Here is a 13,059-nt window from a genome sequence, read left to right as displayed (position 1 = left end):
TATGATTATGACATAACCCTATGCATTGGGTAATAGAGGATGTGACTATTATTCGTGCACGTTTTATCATTTCGTACTTACCATACATATGATTATGACATAACCCTATGTATTAGGTAATAGAGGATGTGACTATTATTCGTGCACGTTTTATCATTTCGTACTTACCATACATATGATTTTGACATAACCCTATGCATTGGGTAATAGAGGATGTGACTATTATTCGTGCACGTTTTATCATTTTACATTTACCGTGCATACGATTATGACATAACCTCATGCATTGGGTAATAGAAGTAATTGGGAGTTCGTGAGTGACCTATATCGTTTAGGAGTACGAATCACGTCGTCCTTAATTTTAAAATGACATTTGAGAAGCTAAAAGGATATTTGGATTAAGCTACAAATTTAAGCTAATGGGGTCAGGTCAACAAGCGGGATTTATCTATAAACTAACTTAGACTATAAACAGTTAAAATCAATCTAAACTAAAAGAGAAATAAATAGATTCAAATAGCTAATTAACTAACAACTAGTAGACTATATTAAGTTAAACTATCTTAAGTTAAATGAAACTAGAATTAAACCTTAACAATTATAGCTAGGTAATTAAAATGGATAAGTGAAATCTTTATTAATAGAGAAGAAAACAAATGGGCTTTAAATTAACAGGGATGGTTTTAAGGGATGGGTCGGCCCTGAGTTGGATTCGGATCCAAAACCCTTGACCCGGTTCACCCTCATCACTTCACGATTTAGGGATTCCTAATTCCTATCTCTGGACACTCGACCTTCTCCCTTCTTCAGCCTTCATCATCTTCTCACCGGCGGCTGTTTTCGAGTCAGAGCAGCAGGGATCTCCCCTTGGCGTCCGCCAGCGATGGTTCCGTCCGAGGAACGACGGAGAGGAGGCGCAGTTCTGGTCGGTTTTTATTTCTGGAGATCAGGGATGTTCCGCTAGGTCGAGCGAAGGGAGTGAACAGTGTCCGCCGCATCAGACCAGCGTCGGATTGATTTCGGCAGGATTTCTTATTCCGCTTCTTTATGGGTGAGTTTCTGCAGTCCCTTTCTCTGTTGTAACTTTACTTACTTCGTTTGATTTCGTGCGAGGTCTAAATTAAGGTCATTTTGGTTCAGAGACTTAAATATAGATTACAGGCACATCCCAAACAGAGAAAGGCGTCCGCAGCAACAGGACGTTTGGTTTCGCTTTCTGTGGTTCCGGCTAGGGGTCTCATCTCCCTTATCGGTAAGTTTCTGTAACCTCACCTCACTTCATTCGTCTTTGTTTAAGGCTTAAATTAAGGTCATTTTTTTTGGTTCAGAGGTTTAATGCGGATTACAGGCATATCATATATTATTTTATTTTTTCTAATGATTCCTAGCCAAACTTGATCTACTGATTGTGATTTTGGGCATGTTTATACTTGTTTTTCTGGAATTGTATGTACATGGCTGTGGTTCCTTGGTTTTTGTGTTTTTTGGGTATTTCGATTATCTTATGGATTGGAATGCATTTAACAGGGGAAAGGTATTGCTAAGGTTGAGGTTGTGGTTGAGGGATCCTTACCATTTGTTAGGTCCTAACCTTCTCAATAGGCATATTCAGCAGGTTTTCATTTTAGGATTGGTGATTTTACTTGGTGTTCTTACTAGCTGGGATTTTAAACGATGCCAGTATATAAGACTACATTTTTTCAATCCTAGGATGATTTAACTCCGAGCAAATAAATAAATGGGAGCTAGTAAAGATTTAAATCAAATATTGTGCAGATGACAAAGCCTTTAGACAGGAAACATGATAAATAGGTTAAGCATTCAAAATGTACTGCAACTTAAAGATGAAAATGAAACTGCAAAAGCGGAATTGTATTACATTGCCAACCTTACAAAGCGGTACCAACTTCGAGTTTGGAACTCCTTAACAGGAGTATTGCTTTCCAATTACAAATAGAACAGACCAGATCACCTAAAGCTAGAACTCTCTCTACTACAATTTTAATTGATTTTTGCCTCTCTTATTTTGCTTTTCTGCTTCTTTTTTTTCAATGTTGCTGCTCTTTTCTTTTGCTGTGTTTTTCTTTTTTCTGCTCTGATGTTCTTTTTTCTTGCTCACTTTTCTTTTTGCTCTAATATTGTTGCTGCCTCCCTTTTTACAGGTCCAGCCTCATCCATTTATAGATGCCCAGGGCATCCTGTGATTGAGAAAGGTTGTCCTGTTGTTGTGATGAATTGTCTTTTCTTCTGCAAGGCAGTGGCTGGTTTCAAGGGCTGCCCAACTTTGGCTCCTTCTTCTCTTTGGACTCAAGCCAAGTAATGCACTTGTCCCTTGTTTCAGAATGGTTGTTTTCAAGATGGTTCAGGATGCAGGGGCTATCTTCAAGATGTTTGTCCTTTCTTCTTTGAATTTTGGATTGAAGATTGTTTTGGCTGTACTTTGGATGGCTTGGCTGTAGAAACATTGAAATTAGTTTTTTTGTAAAAATGTAACATTTATTTTTCTTAATAGTAGCACTTTATCTTATTTTTTGATAGTGCACTTTATATATTTTTATTCCATTATTTTTCAGTTTATTAATTCATTTGTTGTAAGTTAATTTTAGAAATTATATTCTAAATATAATTCATAAACCAAAATCATTTTAAAAGTAATTATGGATAACTTTAAAAATTGATTTTGCCATAGCTTTGTATTTAGATTATAGGGATTTCCAATATAATTTCACAACTAATGAATTAAAGTTTGAAAATTAATCTAGCCAATTAGATATAAGTTGAACTTAACTAATGAATTTAAAACACAACAATTTCAAAACTCATATTTAGAATACAACAAATTATATTTCAAATATAATTTATGACCTGAAAAATATTTCTATTCCAATAAATCACATCTCTAATATAATTTGATAATCACACCGAGATATAAAAAAATTGGTATAAAATATAATTTTCTTAATAAATTATACTCGTAATAGAAAGTTTGCATTTCTAATATAATTCACGAATTTGTTAGAATTTCAAATATAATCAGTTAAAGTTCAAAAAATGTCCCGGAAAAAAATGGGTATCTACAGCTGCCCCCTTTTGTATATCTCTATTGGAAATGGAGTATACAAAGTACAAATAGATAACCATTTTTGCACTTTATTGAGCGAAAAAGTAAAAACTTAAAAACAATGAAAGGTTTAGTAAAACTCCCTGAATGTTCGGATCAATCTGTGTTGATCTGACTTGGGTCGTGTTGATTTGATTTTGGTTTGTGAGTGTTTAGAGCGGCTCCCCGCAACCGATTTGTGATTGTTTAGAGCGGCTCCCCACAACCGATATGTGAGTGTTTAGAGCGGCTCCCCGCAACCGATGTGTGAGTATTTAGAGCGGCTCCCCGCAACCGAGATGTGAGTGTTTAGAGCGGCTCCCCGCAACTGAGATGTGAGTGTTTAGAGTGGCTCCCCGCAACTTGTGTGTGAGTGTGTAGAGCGGCTCCCCACAACCGATATGGAGTATTTAGAGTGGCTCCCCGCAACTTGTGTGTGAGTGTTTAGAGCGGCTCCCCGCAACTTGTGTATGAGTGTTTAGAGCGGCTCCCCGCAACCGAGATGTGAGTGTTTAGAGCGGCTCCCCGCAACTTGTGTGTGAGCTTTTAGAGCGGCTCCCCGCAACTTGTGTGTGAGTGTTTAGAGCGGCTCCCCGCAACTGATATGGAGTATTTAGAGCGGATCCCCGCAACTTGTGTGTGAGTGTTTAGAGCGGCTCCCCGTAACTTGTGTATGAGTGTTTAGAGCGGCTCCCCGCAACCGAGATGTGAGTGTTTAGAGTGGCTCCCCGCAACTTGTGTGTGAGCTTTTAGAGCGGCTCCCCGCAACTTGTGTGTGAGTGTTTAGAGCGGCTCCCCGTAACCGATATAGAGTATTTAGAGCGGATCCCCGCAACTTGTGTGTGAGTGTTTAGAGTGGCTCCCCGCAACTTGTGTATGAGTGTTTAGAGCGGCTCCCCGCAACCGAGATGTGAGTGTTTAGAGCAACTCCCCGCAACTTGTGTGTGAGCTTTTAGAGCGGCTCCCCGCAACTTGTGTGTGAGTGTTTAGAGCGGCTCCCCGCAACCGATATAAAGTATTTAGAGCGGCTCCCCGCAACTTGTGTGGGATTATTCATCTTACAATTTGAATGACTTGATACTGTTCATCCTACAGTTTTGAATGACTTGAGACTGTTCATCCTACAGTTTTGAATGGCTTTGAGACTGGGCATTCTCTAGTTTTGAATGGCTCTGAGACTGGGCATTCTCCAGTTTTGAATGACTTGAGACTGTTCATCATACAGTTTTGAATGACTTGAGACTGTTCATTCTACAGTTTTGAATGACTTGAGACTGGGCATTCTCCAGTTTGAATGACCTTTAACGGGCATCCTCCGTTTGTTTTGGATGACTTGAGACTATTCATCCTACAGTTTTGAATGGCTCTGAGACTAGGCATTCTCCAGTTTGAATGACATTTAACGGGCATCCTCCGTTTGTTTTGGAGGACTTGAGACTGTTCACCCTACAGTTTTGAATGGCTCTGAGACTGGGCATTCTCCAGTTTTGAATGACTTAGGACTGTTCATCCTACAGTTTCGAATGGCTCTGAGACTGGGCATTCTCCAGTTTGAATGACCTTTAACGGGCATCCTCCGTTTGTTTTGAATGACTTTTACGGGCATCCTCCGTTCCTTGTGAATGACTTTTACGGGCATCCTCCGTTGGTTTTGAATGACGTTTAACGGGCATTCTCCGTTGGTTTTGAACTGGATTTGCAGACTCTTTTGCCATTGGTGTTAAAATGATGTGAATAGGTGATTCTCCGAACGGACATTCCATATCCAGTTTTGCATTTGCTCTTGATTTTTTCAAATTTGGTTGGGACGATATTGGTGATCGCTTGCCAGGCTTTTATTGCTTTCCTGCAAAATAACTCGATGGCTATGCAGGACAAAATGTATTTACACACGTGAAAGACACATGTAATGTTTATGCTTATGAATGCATGCTTTTAATGATGAAAAAATGTGATATGTCTTGCGACTCCAATTTCAGTGAGAACTTTCACAAATGAACTTTTGAGAAAATTGGAGCTTTCAGTACAGAAAGGATGTCATGATTTTTGGGTGGTTTAAAAACCTTTATTGAAAACACCATGAAAGATGTTATGTATTTTTTAGAATGACTTTCTTATCTGTTTGGCTCATTCAAAATGCATAATCCAAAAGAGATCATCGCTACTCCTTGGGGATTTTGGCTTCATCTGGTTAAGGCCTTGATTACTTCAGATTTTCTTTGACTTATTCTCCAGTTTGTTCCTCTGACTCCTTGTTGTCTTCGAGGATGCTCTGAATCTCCATGCTTTTGAACACTATGGTTCTTTATAACATGTGTATATCGAACCATTTCATCTCTTTGATCATATCATGGGAGGTGTCATGCCCCCAATGTTGTTTTTTCAATTTAGGCACCACTGGTACCTTTGTTTGGTGGATCTGATGCTAAGGAGATTAATCATGTTGCCCCCTATCAAGATTCCAGATGAAGAATGATTTGAAGTGGTGCATCAATGCCCCCTCTTTGTGAGGGACTGCGATTCCAGAAAAGTCAACCATTCATTTCACATATTTTTCAGGATCATGACTCTTTAACAAATGCATAAAACCATTTTCAAAGCAAGGTTTATGAGCAAAAGATGAATGTTGGTATGAACAGTGTTTTTTCATTTTAGTTTTTTTTTTTGGAAGAATGGTTTAGATAATGAAACCATAAAAAGTTCAAATGATCAAAAAGATTCCATTGCTCCACGTGTCTCGACGTGATATTCTCGCCTTTATTGGTGACATCGTCTCGGTTGCCCCCAACTCATATTCTGTCTTGTTGATGAAATCACTGGATCGTATTGGTGGCATTTCTGTGATTGTCCCCAACTTTGCTTTTTCATAACTGTGAACTCGTATCAGTTCAAATGCGAACGAGTTTATGTTGATGTTACGGAGATCAACCTTGTTGCCCCCAATGCTTTTGATATTTTGCTTATGGAAGTGCTCTTGTTGAAGTCTTTGAACAAAGTCTTGAGGTTTTTCTTCTTCCTTTTTATGTTTTTTCATTTGTTTCATTTTTCGCTCTTATTTGAATAGCGAGATAAGCTCCTTTTGATCGTCTAATGAGAAGATGTTGCTTGTCACAACTCCATATATATGCTTGAATCATAGCTTCCTATTCTAGGTAAATTATCCTGATCAAGTCAAATTTGAAATGCAAATTGTCATATGCATAATTTTCTTATTCCTCTCTGCTAATATAGACTAACATCATGATGAAGGATCAAAAGGTCTTTTCAGGTTTTCAAGGGTTGAAGGTAATAATGATGGAAGAAGGTTTAAACGAATCAAGTAAACCAATTGATTTTGAGAATTCCTCGTTTGTCAAAAGGAAACTACTATCTTGGACAATTCCTTTTTTTTAACCGACTTTCAATTTCATTTGATTGTTTTTTGCTTGCCTTTCCTTTTGCCTAGATTTCCTTTTGAGAATGTCAATCTAGCAGGCTCTTTTTTCCTTTTTATTTGCCCTAGCTTTTGCCTAGATCGTCCTTGCGGCTTTTCAATCTAGCGGGCTCTTTTTTCTTTTTATTTGCCCTAGCTTTTGCCTAGATCGCCCTTGCGGGTTTTCAATCTAGCGGACTCTTTTTCTTTTTATTTGCCCTAACTTTTTCCTAGATCGTCCTTGCGGGTTTTCAATCTAGCGGGCTCTTTTTCTTTTTAAAGAGTTCAACTACTTTCTTCATGTTGTAACATCTTGACAAATTGAGGGAACATTGACGCTTTGTTAAATTTCGATCATTCTTCAATCAATTGGTTTCCTTTTTTGGAAAACGGGAAAATTGGCGATATGAAAAAAAAATGTCTATGGCTCAAAGGGGTGAACAAAGGAGTATATTGAAAAAGGTAGGTTGAAGGTTGAATGCACGATTCAAAGAAGGCCTTAATCATTTCCTTAATCATGAGTAATCTGATATTTCGCTTCGAGGAATAATCGAATGAGCCTTAAATTTTGACTTAATCAAGACAATTTTTCCTAGAAAAATGATAAATTGATTGCAACACATCTATCATGTGGTCTTCGTTGATCTCTTTGATGATCGAGTCAAACGTCTATTTCTTTTTTCCTTTTTCTCTGTTTTTTTTCTTTTTCTTTTTCCTTTTGTTTTTACAAACCTCAACTCAAGCACCTCTCAAGTACGTGAAGGTCAATGAAAATTCTATCTTGATCATTATCACTTTTCAAAAAGGTTTCATTATCCATTGATGACTGATGTGTTTTGAGAGTGAATGAAAGGAAGAGATGTAGTATGGGGTATGAATAAAATGAGAATGATAACATGCATTTTATTAAAGAATTATAATCCTGAAGATATTTGAAATGAATGCGTCTTTCTTAAACCTTCAGCATGATTTAAGATGATGCTCTGTGATACCTCCTTTGTCCGATCAAAGTTAAACTTTCCTGAATGTCCAATGGCTCGTGAATGGTATGTGCATCTGGCATTTAGGATTAACCACTTCGAGCAAGGTAGTCATAGAGGTTCAGAATGTTTTGATAATTCTGAAGCAACAATTCTGCATGAGGCACCAAAGCAGGATCCCCTGACTGACCTTTTTTTTATGATTCATGATCTCTTTTTATATTTTTTTCTTTTTTCTTTTTCTTTTTTTTGTTGGATTATCTCTAGAACAAGCCAAACAGACGATTCTTTTAAAAAGTGCTTTTTATTTTTTATTTTTTCTTTCAGAAAAACAACGCTAATGAATAAGATGTTGAAAGCTTTTTTTATTGTCTTTAGAATTTTGTTCTTGTTAGAACGAAGAATGAAATATAACACATGAAATGCATGTTGTGTGAAACTAGGTCACATTTGACCACGTCGTGTATGAAAATGTTACAGTTATGAGAAAAAAATCATTATAAAAGCTTATGCATGATAATGAATGACACAAACTGACATCTGAAAAAGGAGGTCGCGCAACCATAGTGGTGTACGGACTAAAAACCATGATAATGCTGAATGATTGTTTTCACGATATGAAATGATTGACACAGGGGTGTTTACATATGTGTGGTGACACCAATCATGATATGTGATGTCATGTATCCTAGACGTACGTTGACATAATGATATGACACGTGACAAGAATGTATAATATGGAAAACGGTATGAAATGAGAAGATGTATCTTGCGTGATGGGGTTCGCAAGAATACATCATGATATGAGATGTATGATAAAACATATGTTGGACACACGTGTACTAACGACATGGTACAATGTATGTAATGAGAATGATGTGATGCTGTCAAAATATAACCTCACTAGGCAATAAATGCTTTATTAGACACTCTTTGTACATAGTATTGAAGTAAAATATAAATATAAACATTCGATAATAATCTCTTTCTTCAAGCATATTTTTCATTATTATTTCATCTCATTGATGAGTTCGCCAACCTATTCTGTGACCAACTTTTTACCATTTTTTTTTCAAGATTTCTGTTATGCTTGAAGAATATTTCACGAGATAATGTCGAATATCCATGTTTATACATTTATCCGATAATAGGTGTAAGAGAATAAACAAAGCACCAAAGCCTGTGATTCATATCTTGCTTAAAAATGTTTTTTTTATGTTTTTTTAAAGAGGTGGATAACACAATTTTCCCATTTAGATTAGGATTGTAACAACTAGATTATCCTTAAAAGGTCTATTTCGCTTCTGAAAACATTATTAATGAATCACTTCTGGCATCTGAAAGTGGTTCATTCTATGCTCAGAATAATGGCTTCATCAAACATATTTTCTTTAACGTCTTAGACTTTCAAGGATAAACCATTTGTTACTTTCGTAATATTTCATAGGAAAATCATGTTATGTTGTACATCGACACATGTATGGACCATTAGCAATAATCTCAAACGTGTCAATCAAACTACACAAAGTTATATATTTTTTATTTTTTTATTGCATGTCCTAAAGGGTTAACCTGCACAAAAAATGGCTAGCTTCTATTTGGTAGCTCTTGGATCTATTTCTAAAGGTAGGAAAGTCGTGGTTCGGGTCACAAATCCTTAACCCCATCATTACTGAGTAGGGAAGTCCAATGTGAGTTGAGTGCGTTTCAGGAACCCAACCTCGGCAACACCGAGAGGCGGACCATACTTTGCCTCTACCTACATCCTAGAAAGGGTAGATCATAACATGACCTTTGGGTGCGAGTGTGATAGTGTGGCTCGCATGATATGTGAGGAACAAGCAAATGTAATAAAGCAATATACAAAGTAAACACATAGTACAAGCAGTTAGAAATACATACACAGCCGGGAAAGCAATGTCCCCAGCAGAGTTGCCAGCTGTCGCGCCCGTGCCCGCGGATCGCGAACTGTATCTTCGATATGGCTCCCACTCTACTGGTTTGATAACGGTGCTAGACAGTCCCTCTAAGGAGACTGATCTAATGGATTTTCGAGTCGCCACCAATCAGTTTGACGGTTTGATTGGACACCGATTTGATTTGAAATTGACCCTTTCGGGTAAGTTCGGATGAGGTATTGGTCTGCGATGATTTTAGGTTCGGTTTCCGATTACGTGTAGGGAAGAGATATAATCTCACCCTACCCCGCCCGATAAATCGGTACTGTCGTATTTCTGCATACTTGTTTTATGCGTTTGTGTTTGATATTGCTTTAGAGAATTGCTAATTCACTCAAACCTTTCCTTGATGCTCATGAAGTCTTTCGGATTCACGAACATATATAGAATTATAACATAACCCTATCCCGCAGTCTGAGGGGGTTCTTAATGTATGACGATATCAACCATCTTACTCGGGTTAAATCTTTCCGGTCGTGATCTGAGCTTCATAACCATGTACACGGTTATGACATAACCTTGTATAGAGGGTTTAATACATTTGGGAGGATATTACCCTTATTTTGTGTAATTTTATTATTTTATATTTACCATGCATACGACTATTACATAACCATATGCATTGGGTAATAGAAGAGGTTACTATTATTCGTGCACATTTTGTCATTTTGTACATACCATACATATGATTATGACATAACCCTATGCATTGGGTAATAGAGGATGTGACTATTATTCGTGCACGTTTTATCATTTTACATTTACCGTGCATACGATTATGACATAACCTCATGCATTGGGTAATAGAAGTAATTGGGAGTTCGTGAGTGACCTATATCGTTTAGGAGTACAAATCACGTCGTCCTTAATTTTAAAATGACATTTGAGAAGCTAAAAGGATATTTGGATGAAGCTACAAATTTAAGCTAATGGGGTCAGGTCAACAAGCGGGATTTATCTATAAACTAACTTAGACTATAAACAGTTAAAATCAATCTAAACTAAAAGAGAAATAAATAGATTCAAATAGCTAATTAACTAACAACTAGTAGACTATATTAAGTTAAACTATCTTAAGTTAAATGAAACTAGAATTAAACCTTAATAATTATAGCTAGGTAATTAAAATGGATAAGTGAAATCTTTATTAATAGAGAAGAAAACAAATGGGCTTTAAATTAACAGGGATGGTTTTAAGGGATGGGTCGGCCCTGAGTTGGATTCGGATCCAAAACCCTTGACCCGGTTCACCCTCATCACTTCACGATTTAGGGATTCCTAATTCCTATCTCTGGACACTCGACCTTCTCCCTTCTTCAGCCTTCATCATCTTCTCACCGGCGGCTGTTTTCGAGTCAGAGCAGCAGGGATCTCCCCTTGGCGTCCGCCAGCGATGGTTCCGTCCGAGGAACGACGGAGAGGAGGCGCAGTTCTGGTCGGTTTTTATTTCTGGAGATCAGGGATGTTCCGCTAGGTCGAGCGAAGGGAGTGAACAGTGTCCGCCGCATCAGACCAGCGTCGGATTGATTTCGGCAGGATTTCTTATTCCGCTTCTTTATGGGTGAGTTTCTGCAGTCCCTTTCTCTGCTGTAACTTTACTTACTTCGTTTGATTTCGTGCGAGGTCTAAATTAAGGTCATTTTGGTTCAGAGACTTAAATATAGATTATAGGCACATCCCAAACAGAGAAAGGCGTCCGCAGCAACAGGACGTTTGGTTTCGCTTTCTGTGGTTCCGGCTAGGGATCTCATCTCCCTTATCGGTAAGTTTCTGTAACCTCACCTCACTTCATTCGTCTTTGTTTAAGGCTTAAATTAAGGTCATTTTTTTTGGTTCAGAGGTTTAATGCGGATTACAGGCATATCATATATTATTTTATTTTTTCTAATGATTCCTAGCCAAACTTGATCTACTGATTGTGATTTTGGGCATGTTTATACTTGTTTTTCTGGAATTGTATGTACATGGCTGTGGTTCCTTGGTTTTTGTGTTTTTTGGGTATTTCGATTATCTTATGGATTGGAATGCATTTAACAGGGGAAAGGTATTGCTAAGGTTGAGGTTGTGGTTGAGGGATCCTTACCATTTGTTAGGTCCTAACCTTCTCAATAGGCATATTCAGCAGGTTTTCATTTTAGGATTGGTGATTTTACTTGGTGTTCTTACTAGCTGGGATTTTAAACGATGCCAGTATATAAGACTACATTTTTTCAATCCTAGGATGATTTAACTCCGAGCAAATAAATAAATGGGAGCTAGTAAAGATTTAAATCAAATATTGTGCAGATGACAAAGCCTTTAGACAGGAAACATGATAAATAGGCTAAACATTCAAAATGTACTGCAACTTAAAGATGAAAATGAAACTGCAAAAGCGGAATTGTATTACATTGCCAACCTTACAAAGCGGTACCAACTTCGAGTTTGGAACTCCTTAACAGGAGTATTGCTTTCCAATTACAAATAGAACAGACCAGATCACCTAAAGCTAGAACTCTCTCTACTACAATTTTAATTGATTTTTGCCTCTCTTATTTTGCTTTTCTACTTCTTTTTTTTTCAATGTTGCTGCTCTTTTCTTTTGCTGTGTTTTTCTTTTTTTCTGCTCTGATGTTCTTTTTTTCTTACTCACTTTTCTTTTTGCTCTAATATTGTTGTTGCCTCCCTTTTTACAGGTCCATCCTCATCCATTTATAGATGCCCAGGGCATCCTGTGATTGAGAAAGGTTGTCCTATTGTTGTGATGAATTATCTTTTCTTCTGCACGGCAGTGGTTGGTTTCAAGGGCTGCCCAACGTTGGCTCCTTCTTCTCTTTGGACTCAAGCCAAGTAATGCACTTGTCCCTTGTTTCAGAATGGCTGTTTTCAAGATGGTTCAGGATGCAGGGGCTATCTTCAAGATGTTTGTCCTTTCTTCTTTGAATTTTGGATTGAAGATTGTTTTGGCTGTACTTTGGATGGCTTGGCTGTAGAAACATTGAAATTAGTTTTTTTTTGTAAAAATGTAACATTTATTTTTCCTAATAGTAGCACTTTATCTTATTTTTTGATAGTGCATTTTATTTTATTTTTATTCCATTATTTTTCAGTTTATTAATTCATTTGTTGTAAGTTAATTTTAGAAATTATATTCTAAATATAATTCATAAACCAAAATCATTTTAAAAGTAATTATGGATAACTTTAAAAATTGATTTTGTCATAGCTTTGTATTTAGATTATAGGGATTTCCAATCTAATTTCACAACTAATGAATTAAAGTTTGAAAATTAATCTAGCCAATTAGATATAAGTTGAACTTAACTAATGAATTTAAAACACAACAATTTCAAAACTCATATTTAGAATACAACAAATTATATTTCAAATATAATTTATGACCTGAAAAATATTTCTATTCCAATAAATCACATCTCTAATATAATTTGATAATCATATCGAGATATAAAAAATTGGTATAAAATATAATTTTCTTAATAAATTATACTCGTAATAGAAAGTTTGCATTTCTAATATAATTCACGAATTTGTTAGAATTTCAAATATAATCAGTTAAAGTTCAAAAAATGTCCCGGACAAAAATGGGTATCTACAACCCTATTCATTTTC

General features: G+C 36.7%; 2 long non-coding RNA genes across 2 annotated transcripts; both read left to right on the top strand.

Annotated features, from left to right (window-relative positions):
- The first annotated feature begins 703 nt into the window (after positions 1-703).
- Positions 704-2,527, top strand: LOC136225581 (uncharacterized). Its single transcript, XR_010687176.1, has 3 exons — positions 704-1,051; positions 1,141-1,252; positions 2,163-2,527. It is a non-coding gene; the product is annotated as an uncharacterized lncRNA (long non-coding RNA).
- An 8,156-nt stretch (positions 2,528-10,683) lies between these two features.
- Positions 10,684-12,492, top strand: LOC136225622 (uncharacterized). The gene is made up of 3 exons (XR_010687193.1): positions 10,684-11,011; positions 11,101-11,212; positions 12,126-12,492. It is a non-coding gene; the product is annotated as an uncharacterized lncRNA (long non-coding RNA).
- Positions 12,493-13,059: the final 567 nt, after the last annotated feature.

The sequence above is a fragment of the Euphorbia lathyris genome, chromosome 4 (genome assembly GCF_963576675.1).
Source record: "Euphorbia lathyris chromosome 4, ddEupLath1.1, whole genome shotgun sequence".
Classification (NCBI taxonomy): Eukaryota; Viridiplantae; Streptophyta; class Magnoliopsida; order Malpighiales; family Euphorbiaceae; genus Euphorbia; species Euphorbia lathyris.
Note: the sequence above shows the minus strand (reverse complement) of the source record. Positions and strands in the feature narration are given on the sequence as shown.